Below are 20,941 nucleotides of genomic sequence, written 5' to 3' on the forward strand. Positions count from 1 at the left end.
GTGCGCCGTTTCCTAAGCCCCTCGGAAAAGCACAGTATTCGGGTGGGAGTGGCCCGATTTTCCAGGTGCCGTCTGTCACCCCTGGAAAGGGAACTCCTGACCCCTTGCACTTCCCGAGTGAGGCAATGCCTCTCCCCTGCTTCAGCTGGCGCGCAGTGCGCTGCACCTACTGTCCTGCGCCCACTCTCTGGCACTCCCTAGTGAGATGAACCCAGTACCTCAGATGGAAATGCAGAAATCACCCGTCTTCTGCCTCACTCACGCTGGGAGCTGTAGACCGGAGCTGTTCCTATTCGGCCATCTTGGCTCCTCCCCCCTCGATTCCCTTTACCATTTTTTATTGCATCTATTTGATTCTTCTCTCTTTTCATTTTTATTAGTCTGGCTAGTGGTCTATTTTGTTGATCTTTTCAAAGAACCAGCTCCTGGATTCACTGATTTTTGAAGGTTTTTTCCTGTCTGTCTCCTTCATTTCTGCTCTGATTTTACTATTCCTTGTCTTCTGCTGGCTTTTGAAATTGTTTGCCAATGGAGTGATATTTATAAAAATAGGCAGTGGGCTGGATTTGGCCTGCAGGTCATAGTTTACCAACTTTTCGTTAATATCATGAGTCATTAGGGAAATGCAAATTAAAACCACAGTGAAATATTACACATAAGAATGGCTGAAATTAAAGACTGCTAATCCCAAGTGTTAGGAAAAATGTAGTACATCTGGAACTCTCATATATTTTGAGTGTAAATTTTAAATGGTCTAACCACTTGGGAAAATGCTTTCCAGTTAGCTAATAACCTATTAATTTCATTCCTAGGTATTTACTCGGGAGAAATGAAGACACAAGTCTGTGTAAAAACTTGTGTGCAAATATTTAAAGCAGTGCCAAACTAGAAACAAACCCAAATGTCCATCAACAGTTGAATAGATAAATATTTATAGCTCATCCCTACAATGAGATATAGCTCAGCAATTAAACAGAACAAATTACTTACATACACAACATAGTTGAATCTTTTGTCTGGCATGCCATTACGCTACTGTAGAACGGGCTATGACTTTCCTCATCTCCGTAACCACCTTATACAGACTCTTCTAATGGAAGGTCATTCAAGCATCTTACAGCACTGGCAGAATTCGTTTTAACAGTGTCTAATATTATTATTCACCACTCAACATACATAAAGTTAGTAAGTCCTTTTCAGGAATTATTATGCTCTAAGAATTGACAATACTAAGTTTCAAACGTAGTCTATGCTCTTCTTTGACAGTGGGTTACAAGTAGAAAACATTCCAATGCCTTTATGGTCATATCAGCTTATTAAGGAGCTGTCAAGATGTCACATCTCAAGTTTATGTATTAAGCAGGACAGTCACTGTCAGAAGCTTCCAAAAATCATAGTATATGACATAGATTGTATTAAATTAAACTTTAATGCTAAGATATACAAACCATAATCTTAAAAAAGAACAAGAGAAAGTCCTCTGTGGGAACATAGATGGAGCTGGAGGCCATTATCCTTGGTAAACCAACACAAGAACAGAAAACCAAATACCGCATATTCTCACTTATAAGTGGGGGCTAAATGATGAGAACATATGGACACAAAGAGGGGAACAACACACACTGGTGCCTACTTGAAAAAGGAGGATGGGAGGAGGGAGAGGATCAGAAAAAATAACCATTGGGTACTAGGCTTAGTAGCTGGGTGACAAATTAATCTGTACAACTCCTGTGACATGAGTTTCCCTATATAACAAACCTGCACATGTACCCCTGAACCTAAAAGTTAAAAAAAAAAAAACAAAGAAGCAAACATAGGGATTGGCAATAATTTAACATTTTCTTTAATTCTTAGGGAGTCGAAAAGGGATCACATAGCATAGGCTTTCTGTTCAAATGACTCTCCCTGTCCTGCCACCAGGAATCCAAGGAAAGGTATTAAAAGGAAAAAACCATGGAGTTTCAGTAATTTCCCTGTGACAGTGAAGAGTCACTGTGAAGAGAGTGGCCAGAGGCTATTATACAAGTATCTTCAGTTGTTCCTGATCCTTATATAGAAATGTGTAGTCTTGTGTGTTAATCTGTAAAATGACTTTTTTCTTATCAAAGACAAGCTGAAAGTCAGTGATGGTAGTGGAAATTTTCATAACAAAAAACCATGGCAGCTTCAGCTAAATACTTTAAGGAGAATGAAAATTAAATGATGTTATCAATTAAGTAATATTAGACAGTATTAAAAGTGTTTTCAACCAGTGCTGAAACAGCAAGACGCTTACATGACCTTCCATCAGAAGGAGAGTCTGTGTAAGGTGGTTGTAGAGATGAACAAAGTCATGGCCCCTCCTGCAGTGGTATGATGGCATGAAAGAACAAAGTAGGTAGAAGGAATTAAATTGCTTTGGTGGTGGTGGACGTTGTTGGGGGGTGCATGTGTGTGTGTGCACGCGCATGTGCCTGTGCATGCATGTGTGTGTGCAGAATTGTAATTGGAATCACAGAATAATTGTTAGGCAAATTCTTTCTAAATTTAAAGTTCTTATATTCCAACTGCCAATTGCATATATCTCATTTTATCCTGGCTCTCTGGATCTCCAGGCTGGAATCTTTTCTCAAAATCCCAGATTCTCCATCACTGTCTTCCCAACTCTTTGGGAATGGAGTTTTACTAGGTCCCAGTAGGGAATTTCTGAGTGCTTACAGAGAATTAGTGGGCAGTGAACATGTAGCTGCTCTAAAACATGTCTTCCAGACAGAGGGATGTTGCTGACAGTTGTTCAAGTTATGCAGTGCAAAACTCATTCAAATCATCTTTTTATCGTCTTTATCTATTTTATCTTTATTTATTTTTATCTATTTTATCATCTTTATTATGGCACCATTCAAACCATCTTTTATTTGTGACTATATACATAGCCACATTCACAAAGGCCATTCAAAAATAGTTGCTACTTACACAAATGAAAGATTTGATAAGGGTAACCAACCTACCATCCCAACCTTTCCTCATAGGCCTCAAGCCACCCCACCCATCCTGCTCTTCTTACTGCATGCCTTTCATTTTTATCTTCCCTGCCTCCTAATTCTGCTGTTACTGGTAATTAGGGATACTAGTAGTAGGATGCCTGGTGCAGGCTAGATAGGAACTCAGCTACAAACACTTTGGACTTTGGACATGGTAATCCCTCATTTACAAAGGAAATTACTTCACTATATATATATCCCATATGATGAGTCAGGAATTTAAATAAGAATATAGAGGAAAAGCGATTCTGGACTTTTGTAAATTAATAGCACACAGATTTAGAGGTGGACAGAAGGCATCCCTATTTGTGTTCTATAAACACAAATCAGAAAACACAAGAAAAAAATTCTGATTAAAATTATTAAATAAAGCAAGATTTGTATAAATCCAAAGAATAATTACATTTAAAAAAATGTACAGAATAAAAGCTATGGTAAAAGTCCCACAAGCCACATAGATAGCTGTTTCAGTGGCAAGGAATGGGGGCTTTTTTAAAAAATCAAAACTTGACTTTACTTATACATGAACATTATTTTAGCAAGAAGCTCATATGACAGCATTCCATGCTTTCTGCTCCAGGGCAAGCAGAACAGCACGTTCCCTCTCCAAGACGCCTTGTTGCAAGTCTGCCAGCTGGAAGACATGCTCCCACATGCAACATGTGTTCTCAGAGTTCAGGAAATTAAAAGTCTCAGTTCACCTGGAGCACTCCCTTCATAAAGCCACACCCGAGCAATATCCATAGATCCATAATTCCTAGGAGTCAATTAGTGAGCTTTTTATTAGGACATTTTGGTCACCAAGTACCCAGAAGATGGTTACTTTCGAATTTAGAAAGAAATGTCACTTTACAAAAAGTCCAAGGGGGAAAATCTTCACTTCCTAATGGGGCACTTTATATCTGTTTGCCCAGCTGTTTGCACAAATGAGTTCCAATTTAGCTAAAACAACCACAGTTTCCACCTTGGTCAGAATTCCCAGTGCTCTGATTCCTCAGGCCAATACTTCACCGTCTGGTGAATTTGGATGACTGAATGAGACAGACTGAACCTGCCAATGTGGACATTTCAGCACCATTTGGCAAGGCTAATAGTTTTACCAAAGGAGCAATAACTACATTACTGACTTTGTAACCCAACCAACAGCCAAGTAGGAAAATTGCTTTTCAAAGACTACTTTCTAAGTCAACAGTCTCTCATTCTTAAGAAGACACCTCATTCTGAGACATACACAGGTGTCAATTGCACACATTCCCTCAATCTGATTATGCTAAAATTACTCTTTAAAGTTTGAAGTGCGCTTGGGTTTTTTTGGAAGGGGAAGGTGGGAGAGGCAACCTCACACAATCAATGATCATATATAGGTGTTTGCTGTAAGGGAAGTGGGACAGTGACATGGTTAACTTCAACTGACCAAAAAAACTAAATAAAATGTGTATTTACCTTGGGGCAAATATATTTTTACTTATCTGCTTTTTATTTTATTCCTTTCATTAACTACTGGGTAGTAGGCATTAGTGACACAAATTCAAATATGATATGTCTAATTGCAAAGACTGGACGTCCATTCTAGTAAATCGGGTAGATGAGTAAGTCAGTTGTTTCAGTGTAGCATGATTAGCAGAATTAGTAAAACAACGCTACAGTTGAGGGATTCTGAACCTGATATAAAAGGGGTGGAAGAAAGAATATATATAGAAAACGTCCCTTTAGTTTTGTTTAATCAGTCCCAAAAATAGTTTTTATCCCATGAGGATAGATATACCAAAAGCAGGTAGGGAAGAAAGGAGAAAAATACAAGGTGTCAAAGTTTATTTTGTAATACTTTTTCTGTACCACTTTGGAAAAATGGTAGATTCTTAGTCATTATTGTTTTTTAATAAATAGAAAAGTAACCCAATAGGCTAAGGAATTTAACAAGACTCATTTCTCTTCTTTTTGTTCTTTGCTTATTTTCATGAAAATTCATGGAGATGATTTGCTTACATTCTGTTGCTCTTCAACATAAGAAGTGATGGTATGAAGTGCTCTTGATGGAAGATGGGCTAGGCTCAATTCTAGGGCTCTGAAAGTGTGGTCTCCAGATTAGAGAATCAACATCATCTGGGAACTTGTGAGACCCCATCCCAGACCTATTGAATTAGAAACTCTGGGGGCAGCAATGTGTATTTCGACAAGCTGTATGGTTATTTTGGTGAATACTCAAGTTTGAGAGCTATTACTCTTTTAAAATTCAGTGCATCAACAATAAAATTAATGGGCTCAATGTCATTTGAAAGACATTTACAGATATTCAATACAGTATGGAGAAAAGAAACTTCACTCAAAACTCTGTTAAATTTCCTGTCATGAGACTGTTACACATATTTTGGTCTGTGAACAAATTCTGTTAATTAGGGTTTCTGAGAACTATTTCTGGAGACACAGAAGGTAAAATGTTATGTTTGGAATACTACTAACTTCTGAATGTCAATTATGTGTCTTTAAATCTAACCAATATATTTAGAGATTTAAAATCAAAGATGAGTTATTTTCCAACATTTTATTATAAAAAATTTTAAACATGCAAAAACTTGAATTGTGCAGAGCACATCCATAAGGCAGCAACCAAAAGTCAATGATTCCTGTCTTACTCATTTATCATATACATTTCCATCTCTCCATCCCTCTGTCCATCATTCAATCCATCTTAATTTTTAATTAATTTCCATGTCAACTGAATTTCAGTACCCTTCACCCCCAAACACTTCAGTACGCATGCCATTAACTAAAGTTTAATATTTATATTTTTCGTTTGAGATAAAATTTAGGTACAATGAAATACATAAATCTTAACTATACATTACTGTTTTCCCCAAATGCCATACATCTATGTAACCCAAACCTTTATCAAGATTTATAATATCATCATCAACCCAGAAAATTTCCTCATGCCCCTTCCCAGTTCATTCCCCACCACATCCTCCCAGGAACTATTGTTCTTAATTTTACTATCATAGATTAGTTTGCCTGTTCTAGACTCTTTGATTAAATAAAATCACACAGTATGTAGTCTTTTATGTAAGGTCTCTTGCACTTAAAATGTCTTGATGATATATCAGTTTTGTTGCATGCATCAGTAGCTTTTTGTTGTTATTGTCACAGTAGTATTCAGATAGTTATTAAAGCCAACATTTTTACATCTTTCAGTTGTCTTCATAATCAGCCTCTTTTGATTGTACTATTTTTTAAATGTTGATTATATGATGATAAAATTTTTTCCAAGAAAAAGTGAAATTATATATGTATATTTCTAATTTTCCAGATTATTTACTTATAATGCTATTTACCAGGGAAACAAAACTATCAACTCTTCTATTTATAATAGACAATTACTAGACTTAACTAAATTCTTAGTAGTAAGTGCAGATAAAACCATATAATGACTTCATCTTCACTGAAAAGCTAAATACTGGACACTGATACTCAAGGTCTCTGACATCTTTCCCTCTCACTCCCAGCTGAGAGAATGCCAGGCATGAGCCTCTTTTGATAATGAAGTGTAATATTGACTTTCTTATGTCAAAGAATGATTTTCATGAAGATGAAAGTAGACAAGTTTAACTGTTTTTAATTTTAAAAATCCTGCCCTTACAATTCTCAGAGTGATCAGGTATCAAAAAATAGAAAATGTATCATTTAAATTAATATTACTCTGAGTAATTTCCCAAAAGGACTCATACTTCTTTTTCTTTTCTTCTCTTGATAACTCCAATTTGGGCACTCATTAAATTCCATTGGCCAAACAGATTTTAAGTTTAATCAGAGTGATTATTTACAAGACAAAGCAGAAAATGTTACTTCTACCAATACTAAAACATCCTGCATGTACAAGATTACATATTTCTATTGCGAAACACTGTTCCAGGGAGCAAATTGAAAATACTCTTGATAAAAAATGAAAATTTTGCCATCTTGTAAAAACATTGTCAAAAAATCACACAGCTTTCTTAAAGAAATCTGATTTTTTTTTAAGTTTTGCAAATAAAAAACATGAGATGAAACGGGAACCAATGGTTTTATCTGCCATCTTTGCTTAGACATTTGGCATCTTCATGAATTATTTGTAATTTGTTTAGTTCATAAATAACCAGTACGGATGGTATATAGTTGTTCATTTGGAGATTTCACAGCCTCAAAAGTCTTCCAAGGACTGCAGGGAAATGGCTAAACTTATCCTGAGAATATGGCCAAGTGGCCTCATATACTAAGGCTGAGTGGCCAAGAGATGTCAGGAGGCTCTAAGAAAGGCCATTTGCTCTCAACTCCACTGTGGGCATCTCATATTATTAATAATATGTTGTGGAAGAAGCAGGAGGGGTTCTGCGATCAACTTGGCCTTTAATTGTGTTTGACTTTAGGTCAGCTGTTGTCTCTAAGCCTCATTTTTCTCCTCTGTAAAATATTTTGAGGAATCTCAAATTCATTCTCAATCTAATACTCAAAAGTGTCTCTAACATCTAATCCAGAAAAAATACTATCTTCCTATTAAAGTGCAAGAAAATCCAAATAAATCAGAAAATAATTTTTTAAGGAAACAATAATTTCCAGATAATTTTTTCATAGGACTCCCAAATTGTACTTCAAATATAAAAAAAGGAACAAATATTTTCATAAGCATATGGAAGAAATATATGTGACTGTCACATATAATTTTTAACAGCTTTAGTGAGATATAATTTATATATCATAAAATTCTCCCATTGTAAGTGTACAGCTCAATGATTTTATAGCTCAAACTCACAGAAGTTGCTAAATTTATGTAATTTACTAAATCTACCATAATCCATATTCAGAACATTTCCATTACTCTAAAACATTCCATTTTACCCATTTATAGTAAATCTCTCTGTTCCCACCCTTAGCTCTAGGCAACCACTGGTCTACTTTCTGCTTTTCTGGTAATTAAATATAAATGGACTTACACGACATGTTCTCTTCTGCACCTGGCTTCTTTCACTCAGTATAATTTTTATGAGACTCATCCACCCATGTTGTATCACTAGTTCAGTACTTTTAATTGCTAAATATAATTTTATGAATATATTACATTTTGTTTATTCAATCCAAATATTTGATGAATATTTGGATTGTTTCCAGTTTTAGCTATGAATAGTGCTGCTATAATATTTCATGTACAAGTCTTTGTGTGAACATATATTTTTAGTTTTGGGAGGTAAATATGTAGGTGTAAAATTGTTCGGTCATATGGTAAGTTTATGCATAATTTATTAAGAAACTCCCAAACTTTTCCAGTTTTATATTAATTGCTAAGATTGTGAATATTTCTCTTGCTTGAGGACCACTCCAAATTGTGATCATCCAGAAAATGAGCTGTCTTGTTTTATCAATGTCACTAAATATACGTTAGATAATAAAATTAATTATTTTAAGCCCTGGGATTTCCATCTTTAGTCATTAAGGAAGATGAGATTGGCCGAGCATGGTGGCTCCTGCCTGCAATCCCAGCACTTTGGGAGGACAAGGTGGGCAGATCACCTGAGGTCAGGCATTCGAGACCAGCCTGGGCAACATGGTGAAACCCTGTCTCTACTAAAAATGCAAAAATTAGTCAAGCGTAGTGGCATGTGCCTGTAATCACAGCTACTCGGAGGCTGAGGCAGGAGAATTGCTTGAACCTGGGAGGCAGAGGCTGAGGGGAGCCGAGATCATGCCACACACCCCAGCTTTGGTGACAGAGCAAGACTCTATCTCAAAAAGAAAAAAAAAAAAAAAAAAGATGAGATCACTTATTTTGTTATAATAATTATTGTGATTCCAAATTTATCCAGAAAACAAGAAATACACTTTTTGCAAAACAATACAATGACCGTTGACATCCTTAGAAATGAGTTTGAAGGCTGGGTGTGGTGGCTCATACCTGTAATTCCAGCACTTTGGGAGGCCGAGGTGGGCAGATCACCAGAGATCAGGAGTTTGAGACCAGCCTGACCAACATGGAGAAACCCTATCTCTACTAAAAATACCAAATTAACTGGGTGTGGTGGTGCATGCCTGTAATCCCAGCTACTTGGGAGGCTGAGGCAGGAGAATCGCTTGAACCCAGGAGGCAGAGGTTGCGGTGAGCCGAGATCGTGCCATTGCACTCCAGCCTGGGCAACAAGAGCGAAACTCCGTTTCAAAAAAAAAAAAAAAAAGAAAAGAAATGAGTTTGAATTTGAAGCAGAATAAATTACTGAGTTGTCTTTTCAATCTCCAGTCATTTCAGTTTTAAGAATAGTTTAGGCTACACTAATTATGTGAATATTTGTTCACCATGAAATTAATCAGTTCTGAAGACATTAACTTTATTTGTACTTAAAATTAAAATGAAATTACATGTACATTTTGCCTTGTAACCAAATGCTTCAGTTGGTTTTTTCTATGAAAATAAATAGCTATCTTTCCTGACTAGGGATTTATTACTATTTTGACAATATTTGTCATTTTTACGGTAATAATTAAAAGATTTTGAGTGTCTAAAATGTTTTTCAATATTAATAAAACATTGAAATTTTGAATTATGCACACACCTGATATATCTCATTATTAACATCTCTGATGGTTTGCTATTAATGTAGTATTTGAACTTTACTAGGTGAGAAAAAGAAAGTCAAAGTGGCTTGGCATCATTGCCTACCAGGCTGACATTATTAAAATTTCCTCATCTAGTGGGTGTGGCCCAAGCTTAAGACTAGGTGCTTAAAATAGAATTTTATAACACTTACCCAATGTTCGCAAAATCTAACTGCATGAATGCATTTGAAAAAAATCTTCCTGACTTTAAATTGCAGAAATAAGAAGGAAGGCTGTCTCACAACTTTTTATCAGGCAAATTTTTTTTTTCTTGTATTTTAAACCTAGGAGCTACAATAAATTTCCCCACTTCACTCAAAACTCTGAACTTGGAAGTGAAGAAATGTGATTGTCCTTTGAGTAGTCCAAATACTGCCTATGGGAAATTGTTCCTTAGACACTGCAAATATGAATACAGTAATTCCCACTGGTTATACTATTCCCCAGTGTGAAATGAATTAATTAAAATGGTAAGAAAGAGAGACCAGGAGACAGAATAAGGGATTGGAGTAAGTTGAAGTTGAGATAGTAAACTGTTAGGTAGCAAAAACTATAAAGCTGAGAAAAAAAAGGTAAAGAATGGCGGATAAGGCAATTTATTGGTAGCAGGAAATAGATCCAGGGGAACACTAGAGGGAAAATCAAAGATTGCGGGACTGAGGTGCCCAAACCTTCAATAGCTCCATAACGGCTGTGACCTGAAGAGGTAACACATTTAATGAGTGGGTAGGAATGAGTCAGCCAATGTTTAAGTGTGCATATTGGGTGAAGAGGGAGGGCAGGAACAGCATTCTCAGACGTAAGGAACAGCATGAGCAAAGGTGCTGAGGGAGGAAGTAGATGATGGATTTAAAGATCCTAAACAAAGTCAGTCTGGTGGGATATAATGGGTTAAGGAGTATGCAGGGAAGCTATAGAGGACAGGCGGTCAGATCATGCAGGGCCCTGGTAGAATACATTAAAATATGTGTTAGAAGCAAAGCTAAATTGTTTTTCGCTACGAAGCTACACATAAGCCAAACTTCTGAGAAATGAATAATACAAATTCAAATCTTAGATGATTAAAAATAAGTCCACATGGTAGAAATGTTGCCTCACAAGTTCTTAGCAACAAGCAGCTCAAATGCTCAGAACAAGATTTGATTTCAGTAGAAAAAAAATGCTATTTTTAAAATGAAAAGTGCCAAACATATTTTACAACTAGATTATAGTTTAAATGGAATTCGATCCATACAAGTCCTTACTGCAAACAGAATGGGTTACTAAAATCAGTTGTTATTAATTCTGTTTTTAGCCAAAAGCTTCATGAAAACAAAGCAATTGCAGTTTAATTGCCGCAATTGGTAGAGACAGCCTGAGAATTAAACTGCTTACAACTTACTATATGAATACTTCTGTCTTTCCCAAATCACTCATTTCACTTCCCTCCCAGGCTGGTGGCACATTTTCATCTCCCTTTCCTCTACCCCAATAATAGTCCCTGCATTCACTTTTTAACTTAAAAAATTACACAAATAATACTGGTTGGGTATCCTTTATCCTAAATGTTTGGGACCAGACGTTTTTCAAATTTCAGAATTTTTTAGGATTTTGGAATATTTGCATTATACTGGTTGAGTATCACAAATCCAAACACTCAAAATCCAAAATGCTCTAATGAGCATTTCCTTTGAGCATTTGGGATACTCAACTTGTACACGTTCATTTTAATAAGAAATATAAGAGAGCTGGAAAAGAGAATATTTTTTTAAAATTATTCATTTAATATGCAGATGATTCTTCTGTAAACATTTTTATATGTTCTTCCAGATAGTTTTTCCTGGGAATAATATATTACAGTCTACAAAAATAAGGTTATACTCCAAGTGCTGTTCCATAACCTGCATTTTCTTCAATATAAATATAGCTTTATATCTTTATTTTTAATGACACTACTATCTTTCAATTAATTCACTGGGAATTTTCTTTGATAGTAGGTAAACTGACCCTATATCATCTCAGTGAGTTGGCACAGTTTAACAATCATCTCAATAAATTCACAATTGAAGTATTTATTTATTTATTTATTTATTGAGACATTCTCGCTCTGTCACAGGCTGGAGTGCAGTGGTGCGATCTTGGTTCACTGCAGCTTCTACCTTACGGGCTCAAGCAATTCTCATGCCTCAGCCTCCCAAGTAGCTGGGACTGCAGGTGTACAACACCATGCATGGCTCTATTTTTTTGTTTTTGTTGTTATTTTTAGTGGAGACGGAGTTTCGCCATGTTGACCAGGCTGGTCTCGAACACTTGGCCTCAAGGGATCTGCCCACCTTGGCCTCAAAAGGTGCTGGGATTACAGGCATGAGCCACCATGCCTGGCCAACAATTGAATTTATTTTGGTGAAATTTGGTATTTGTTTTTGGGATAAGGTATTGATCTTATAAAGTTTGAGCTCAGTTTTTTAAAATCACATTTAAGATCTGTTATATTGAATCCATATGACAATTAGATAAACTCATTGTATTGTTTGTGAGATTATTGCTAAAATTTTTGGCTATGGAAGCACTGATATTTCCATGACCTTGAGATTCCTCATCTGATGCTGTAAGGAGTGGCGTTTTGAAGAAGGAGGACTGTATAGTGGAATGTAATGGGCCACAGGGTTTGGAGTTGGAAAATCTGTGTTCAAGTCCCAAATTAAACCTACAATTGCCCTTTTGTTCAACTGTTACATGGATAATTTACTTACTATCCAAATGTCACCTTTTCTCCTATAAAGTAGTATTAATCATAGAACTCTCTCAGAGTTGATGGGAAGATTAAGTAACACAGATTGTGAAAAGCAGTTCCTGAACTGTGCAGCTCAGTAAGGTTGTTTTTGATCTGACTTTATCCATGGGTTCTTTTTCATTTCAGTGTACTTTGAATTTTTAACATTCCTTGTCTTCCAACCAAAAATTCATTCTATATAGATGCCGTTTATATGCAGACTATAAGCTATATAAGGATACTGTCCCTAGCACACAGTGCCTGGCAGAGAAAGGATATTCAATTAATATGTTTTGAATGAATGAACAAACACATACAATAGTTTTTTAAAATGGAAAATATTATGCTTGATAGGAATTAATACTATAATAAGCAAATGAGTCTCTTCAAATAAACTGTACTGTACTGGAGGATGTAGACTTGTAAGTTATTACTCAACGCACTCAACAAATTCTACATAGAGGAGGGACCCGCATGCAGAGGTAATTCAGAGGAGCACTGACTAGTTAGAAGTGGGTGAGTCAGGAATGGTATCACAGAAGAAGTAGCATCTGATCTGGGTCTTGAATGTCAAGAAGGACTTGTCCAGAGAACAGGAAGAAGGAAATTTCAGACTGAGGAAAAGTAAAGATGAAGGTTGAGGTGTTGATATCTGTGATAATTCATTCTACATGATATTATATAAGGTGTAGACTATCAACATCTCTTGCTGGTCAAACACTCTTTTCATCTACTCTCTTTTAAAAATTAATATAAGATTACAAATATCTAATGGCATTTCATATCATTTCCACAAGGAAATCTTTCTTCTGAGTGGAGAGTTATTTCTAAGGGCTCTAATCATCATATGCATGTACTTGATCTCTGTGGTGTCCATCCTCGTCCAGGCATCTCATACTAGTCATTCATAGTAACGTGACAACCTGTTTTATGGGGCTGAGGCCACGTGCCCAGGGAACATTACATTAATCCCAGCACACTAAAGTCAACTGAGGATAAGATGCGCCCAAAACCTCTCAAAAGAACAATGTGGACTAATTCTTAACATTCATCTGCCACACTAACTGCTCACAGGAGAGTAACAAAATATCTATTATTTCCCACGCCAGCATTAGAATAATTCCAATGATTTTAATAATTCTAAAAATGTCTGAGATAAGTCTAGTGCAGACTGGAGAATCCCATGTTTCAGACATTTGTCTGAAGTTCTCATTTCCCATAACTTCTCTATAGCATTACAGACCTCTGACCACCCTAATGCATCTGCCCTCACATGTGTATGCAAGTGTGTGAGCACCCTTTGCCCCACCTCCCCCTACACCTTGATTTTACTCTGTGACACAGTAGTATCCTAATTCTCATTTTCCATGAAATCTCCATCTCTCTCCGTTACTTCTCTTCCTCCTCTGGCCTTCATAACATGGCAATTCACAAAGTTTCCATCTTTTGCTCCTTTAGAGAACTGCTTTACAATTAAGGTTTCAATCATAACTTAGCTGCTAGCTAGTAAGTAGCTTAGCTGATTCTGATATCTGAGCCTCTATTTCTGAATACTCATTTCGTTCCAGTCCTACAAGCTTTGTGAACCACTGACACTTTTGTTGATGCGGTCAGGCTCCAACCATCATTATCTTCCTCAAAACCAGTTTACTTCTCTACCTTCCATGATGTGTCACAGTCCTAGGCACTCAAGTCACACTTGAGGAGTCAGGTTTTATACACATCTTGCTCCAAAACCTGCATAAAACATGGAGAAGTCCAAATGCAAGGATGCTTATGACTTTGCTTCATTACCATCCTGAGGACTTGGAGCAGTGGTTCTCTTCTGAAAGGCTAAACTTCTAATTAAAAAGTGAGTTTTCTTCTTTTCCTTCTCCTCGACCACTTTGGTGCAGGTCATCTTGAGCCCAAAATTTTATTATAATAGAAGACATTCTTAAGGACAAACCATATATAGGTTATGGTTTCATTTCATTTAAATTACTTGCAATGAGTTGTAAATAAGTCAATGTTTTCCAGCAATTCCTATCTCACCTTCTTTCTTAGCCCCACCCAACAAGATCACAGTTTATTAACTCTAGTTCACCCCATTTGTACACAGTTGAATAAAATCCCAGCTCCTCCTGCTAGTATTCTGATCTTTAAGGGGAAAGACATTTTTATCTCTTGTCTACAAATAATCCCTTAAATTTTGACCAAAACTGTCTCCCGTCCAGATCAATTCATCTCAAGAAACATTTTAAGCTCACAATACCTACTATACAATATAGTGACTATAGTTAATAACAATATAGTTAATAACAATTCAAATACACTTGAAAATTGCTAAAAGTAGATTTTAAGATACAAAAAATGTCATGTGAAGCAATTAGCTTAGTGAATTAGCTTGATTTAGCCATTCTACAATGTATACATATTTCAAAACATCATGTTGTTTACCATAAACATGTATGATTTTTGTTAATTAAAAATAAATAATAATAAAATGATGTTCACCTTGTATATGTACTATATACTGCATCTTTTGTACTAGAAAAAAATTAAACACTCTAATTGTAATTTGGTATAAAAACACCATGGAATATGCTATTAGATCTATTAATATGTACAGAAAACATTTAGATTCCATTTAAATTAAAAGAAGCAAATAGGTATTTTATAATTTAAGAAAATTGTTTTGCTGGCTTTGGCAGCACATATGCTAAAGTTGTATGTATACAGAGATGATTAGCATGGCTCTTGCGCAAGGATGACACACAAATTCGTGAAGTGTTCCATATTTTCATAAACAAAAAAATAGAATTGTAAATAAGATACATTAAAAAAAGAGAAGTATTTTTAGGAAGAGGCCCATCAGCAAAGCACTAAGACACTGAGGACATAAATGCAAAACCATCTCAACTTGGAATTGCTTGTTTCTCTTTTATGTATTCTAGATGAAGTTTCTATACCATTTTTCCTTTTATTTCTATAAAATTCCACCTAGCTACCCTGAGCTGTTTACTTGCTCTATTTTATCCACTCTTTGACTCTCTGTTTGCATTTCTAGCTTCTAAAACTTCATCCTGCATCCTCTTGATGTCATCTTTGATTCTTTTCACTTTTCAAATATACTTCTTTCAAACCCATGTAGGATGGGCTCATTCATTTTTGGGTAAATGCATTTCTGGGCTTCAAACACTAGGCAATTTTGTCTCCTGTGCCTACATAATATCCAAAGGCTTGGCCTGAAAAGACCAGCCAGTCTTCCATTTTTATAATTACCAACCTCATTACCTTTCCAATCCACCCTTCCCACTATTTCCGAGTTAATCACTCTACAATACTACTTTGTTACGTTATCTCTTTCCTCTGTCCCTGCTGGACAAAAACAGCACGTGACTCCTTAATGCTCACAGAATAAAGGTCAGAATAAGGCTAGACTCATAAATGAAGAAAAACAGACTATCACAAAATAATGTCATAGGCACAGGCTAAATAGCGTGTATGCAAAAATGAGTAAGATACTACATCACACATCAGTAGTAAGGGATACTGATCTCCAGAAGTTAACTCTGACACATGATAAGAGCTATATGCAAAAAATTACATTTGCAAAGGAAAACAAGGATTTTTCTGAGGCATGTAAGAAGATACTGTTGGGAACACTTCTCAGAGAAAGAAATACTATTTTTTTGACCTCAAAGAGGTTACCAGACAGAGAGACGATTGTCATACAAAGCAATGCTTTACATTTCTTGAATTTAGAGGGAGTGGATATTATTCTCTAGGCAAAGGTTCATGGAGAAGATGAGACTTCAGCTTAGCTTTGAAAATAAGAGTCAAATAAAAGGCAGGACTTGAAAGAATGTTCCAGGTAAAAAATGGTAGTAGCAAGAAGCTCATGTTGAACTGCAAACCCTGAACAAAATTAAAAAAAGCAAATAGACCAGTTCGATTAAAAAGAAAGGATCATGCTCATAGATACTTGGAAACTCAGAGTTGGGAGGAACTTAAAAGTAATTGTAACTATTCTCCCTCCCTCTTGGGGCCAGACTGTAGATTAGCTCTTAGGATGAACTGTCTTTCTCACTCCCAAACACTAGTACATGTAACAAAGGTCCAGATACAGTGAACTCTAGGCATTATATTTCTGGTGCTGATCAGAACATTTCCTCTCAAACACATTTAGAAATATACATGAGATATTTACCTTTTAATTATTATTAATGTATTTATCTTTTAATTGTTTAGAAATAATTCAATGGTCATATGAAAGACTTATTGCTATTTTCTAATGTGGCATAATAACCCAAAACTTGGAATCAGTAATACAAACAGGAAGCATTAACTTCAGACCAAAAAGACAACAACTCCAAGTTTTTCTTTTGGTAAAATTATAAACAAGGACAAAGAAGGCTGGGAATCATGAAATCTTGGAATTACCCTTTGGATAGAATTTCACTGGCTCACTATCAGTCACGAAATCCCTTCTAATCAATTTAAGGCCTATTTTCACGTACATGCCCTTCCTTCAGTACATTTATTTTTAAAATAGCCGTTCTCTGGCAGCCTCTCCTCATTCCTTATCCATTTCCTCTATCCTTTGCTGTTATAATTTATTTAAATAAATAAAGTAGCAATAAACTGACTACGTTAAGAATGACAGGTACTTTACAATATAAGTCTCAGCCATACCCTTCAAAAACAGGTGGGATGAGACCAACCTAGATCCAAACAGTTCCACAGACCTTTACATCACACATGGATGATCTTGGTAGATAATCTTAGCGTGAAAATCTTGTTTGAGTGGCAATGGATTAGTCCATCTGCATTATTACTAATGGGGTGGTGAACCCTTTTCCTCTACAATTCTGGGCCCCAACTAAGGCACCAGATAAACTGTCACATAAATCCACAAGACATAAAAGCATACATGGAAAATGCCTATTAGCAGCTCTCATAATTATCAAGAAACAGCATGTTACCACCAAGCCCAGGGCAAAAGTAAACGTGTTTATCATCTCTTTAATGTTTTAAATTTTGTCTTTTTTTTTTTTTTTTTTTTACAGAATCATAAAGCTCAACTGGCAAGGGATTGGGCAGGGAAAGTAAGACATGTCTCTTTTCATAAAGTCAGCAAAGGCATTCCATAACCACACAGAGCAGTCAGCACGTGTGTCACCAGGCAGAAGTGGAAGTTTTGATGTTGAGAATCCCAGCTGCATATTTCTAGCATGAGGGGCTTGCTGTCTGCTCAGTAAAAGAACAGACTGGATCCAAGAAAAGAACACGGTCCTGTCCCTGACAGAGATCCAAGTACGATACTCCATGCATGTCAGAAGGGTGTCTCAATAGCATCATCAGAGCAAGGCAAGGCACAGGGCTGGGTGGACTTTTTAACAAGTGAAGATGAATACTTTCACAAATGATGGTGCTGATTCAGTTTCCCTTTACAACATGTTCATTGGGACTATTTTTTTGCCCTGTAAATGATATTGGATGATTTCCATGCATTTAGCAACTATTAAATATAGTGGCAGCCATATTAGATGTTTGACTTATGTGTTTCTCTTCTTCATAAGATTTTAAATTAGACTATTCTCTGCCTGTATCCTCCATTGTTTGGATAATATTTTTATATCTCCTATTTCACAGATGTCTTCTAATTAGAATTCTACCATACAACAAGAAGTAATAGTATTAACAATACTTTACACGTGGAATCTTTTGCATCTATCTACAAATCTGCAAGGAAGGGTGGTATTTCTTTTTCTTAAAATCATTATAAAAATCTAATCACTCATTTATTTAACAAATATTTATTAAGCTCTCTGCCATAAGCTGGAACAAAACAAACAATGAATAAAACAAACAAAAAACCATACTTTCATTGAGTTTACATTCTAGTGAGAAGAGATAAATAAAGAAATAATAAGTAAAACATGTGGTATGTCAGGCCAGGCGTGGGGGCTCACATCTGTAATCCCAGCATTTTGGGAGGCCAAGCTGGGCAGATCACCTGAGGTCAGGAGTTCAAGACCCGGCTGCCCAAAATGGTGAAACCCCGTCTCTACTAAAAATACAAAAATTAGCCAGGCACAGTGGCAGGTACCTGTAATCTCAGCTACTTGGGAGGCTGAGGCAGGGAGAATTGCTTGAACCCGGGAAGTGGAGGTTGCAGTAAGCTGAGATCACACCACTGCACTCTAACATGCATGACAGAGCAAAACTCAGACTCTCTCTCAAAAAAAAAGAAAAACAACACACACACACACACACAAACAAAAACAAAATATATGGCATGTCAAATGATGGGGCAGATACCACTGCTGTTTCTTGATATCTGGTTCCCCTATTATTCTGAGCACATGAAAATTATATGTCCCCATCTCTTGAAATTAGTCACAATCATGTAACTAATTCTCATCAGTAGGTTGTGCACAAAAGGGACATAAACCACTTCCAGGTCAATTCATTAAATTGTTGGTGCCAGACGCTCCAACTCTGTTCTTCCTGTCCTGCAAGGAAGCAATTGACCAGATGGAGCCTGGGTCTTGAGTGACTACAAAGAACAGAGGCCCTGGTAAACTTGTGATTGAGCAAAAAGTATATGTTTGTATGTTTTTAAGCCTTTGAGATTTGGGGGTTTGTTGTTGAGACACAATCAAGCCTAACCTAACGAGTACAGATGGTGATAAATACTGAGGAGGAAAGTAAAGCAAGGAAACAGGAAGAGTCAAGGTGGGAAGGGCCACAATCTCTGATAGAGAGGTGAGGAGGCTTCACTTTAGATTAAAGCCCTGAAGGAAGGGAAACAGATAACGATAATAATGGACCATTCAGATATTTGGAGGAAGAACATTCTAGGCTGAAGGAACACCAAGTGCAAAGACTCAGAGAAAGGAACATGCCTGGTTACTGTGGCTACAGGAAGATAAGCGAGGAGAAAACAGGAAGAGAGGAAGCTAGAGGTAACTGGGCCAGATGGATAGGGTCTTAGAGGACATTGAGGGAGTTTGGCTTTTATTCTGTGATGGTAAGTTATCAGAGATTTTTGTGCAGAGAAATGATTAAAATCAGATTTATATTTTTACAGAATTACTTTGGGTGCTATGTTGAGACTATTCTAGGAGCCAAAAACAGGGAAACTATTTAGGAAACTATAGCAATAATCCAAGTAAGAGATGGTGGTAGTTTCAATCAAGGTGGGAGATAATTTGAGTAAGAAAAATAGAGAAAACATTTCTTGATAAAACTTGACAGCAGAGCTAAAAAATCTGTAGATGAATCAAAAGAGAAATTTATGAGGACCTACAGATGTCTCCAGTTTTATTGACCTGAGTAATGGAAAGATAGAGTTGTCTTTAGTTGAGTTGGGAAAGACTACAGAACAGGAAAATATGGGGTAGAGGAATTTAGAAGCTAGGTTTTGAACATGCTAAACCTGCATGTCTATTAGAAAGCCAAATAGACATATTAAGTAGGGAGTTGGATAAATGGATCTGAAGTTGAAGGGAGTGGTCAGGGCTAGAGATACAAATTTGGAACTTGTTGGTATTTAGACGGTATTTAAAGTCATAAGACTAGATGAGATCACCAAGGGAGGGAGCGCAGATAGAAGAGATCCAGGAACTCAGTCCTGGGACACTCCAATTTAAGAGACTGGTAAAATGAGAATGAATCAGCAAAGGAGACTTAATAGCAGCCAGTGAGAAAGGAGGAAAACCAGACAAATAAGGAAACTTGAGCCCAGAGATGTTAAGCTACTTGCTAAGGGAGAATCAAACCTGAAATTTGACCCTGGCTCCCCCTGCTCACAGCTCAGCTCCTGATGCAGGGAAATTGTGAGGTACTTAGTGTAACTGCTTATTACTATTTGTGGACTGTATCATTAAAATAGTCCAAGTCAGTTGATTCATGGATTGATATATGGTAAAGATAAAGCATCTGGTTTTAATCCTTGGAGATTCTTGATATTTAGAGCTGGATGAAAATGACAAAACAAGTGACACTGAGAAGAAGTAGCTCATGAGGTAAGAGAAAAGACAATGGAGTTTTGGAATCCATAAGGAAACACATGTGCATCTTATGAAATAGAAAGTGGACACTATCAAATGCTGCTGACAGATTAACTAAAACCAGCGCAGAGTTGGAACTCATCCCTAATGGACTATATTCTGAATATAAGACAATGAGTTTGATTCTAAGTCTCACCTGCTGATGAAGATAAGAAATAAATTTATTATTTAGAAAATTGTCCAAATTGAGAAATATGTGGCTGGTGCTAAAAACAATAAGTTGACTTAGAAATGAGAAGGAGAACAAAGAAGAGATAAAGTGAGTGAGGAGAGACAAAGCAACCATTGGACAAGTATTTCCTTTGCTGCCTTGCTTCATTAGAGCAAATGTACTTTGAGGATATACTTAACCAGAGGGATAAGCAACAGTATTTTATCCAGGACAATTTTACCATATGATAAATATCCTGTAATGTATACATTGGGAAAACTAATAAAAGGAGTAAGGCATACCTGCAGTTTTAAAACAGGAATATATTATGAAAGTGTCCTAA

General features: G+C 36.4%; 1 protein-coding gene and 1 non-coding gene across 51 annotated transcripts in view; one reads left to right on the forward strand and one right to left on the reverse strand.

The window, feature by feature from the left end:
• The window catches only part of ABI3BP (ABI family member 3 binding protein), a 255,252-nt gene that overhangs the window by 193,254 nt on the left and 41,057 nt on the right, over nucleotides 1-20,941 (reverse strand). The gene's annotated exons all lie outside the window — the stretch shown is intronic.
• LOC129034321 (U6 spliceosomal RNA) lies at nucleotides 15,065-15,171 on the forward strand. Its single transcript, XR_008501825.1, has one exon. It is a non-coding gene; the product is annotated as a U6 spliceosomal RNA (small nuclear RNA).

This window comes from Pongo pygmaeus, chromosome 2 (genome assembly GCF_028885625.2).
Source record: "Pongo pygmaeus isolate AG05252 chromosome 2, NHGRI_mPonPyg2-v2.0_pri, whole genome shotgun sequence".
Taxonomy (NCBI): domain Eukaryota; kingdom Metazoa; phylum Chordata; class Mammalia; order Primates; family Hominidae; genus Pongo; species Pongo pygmaeus.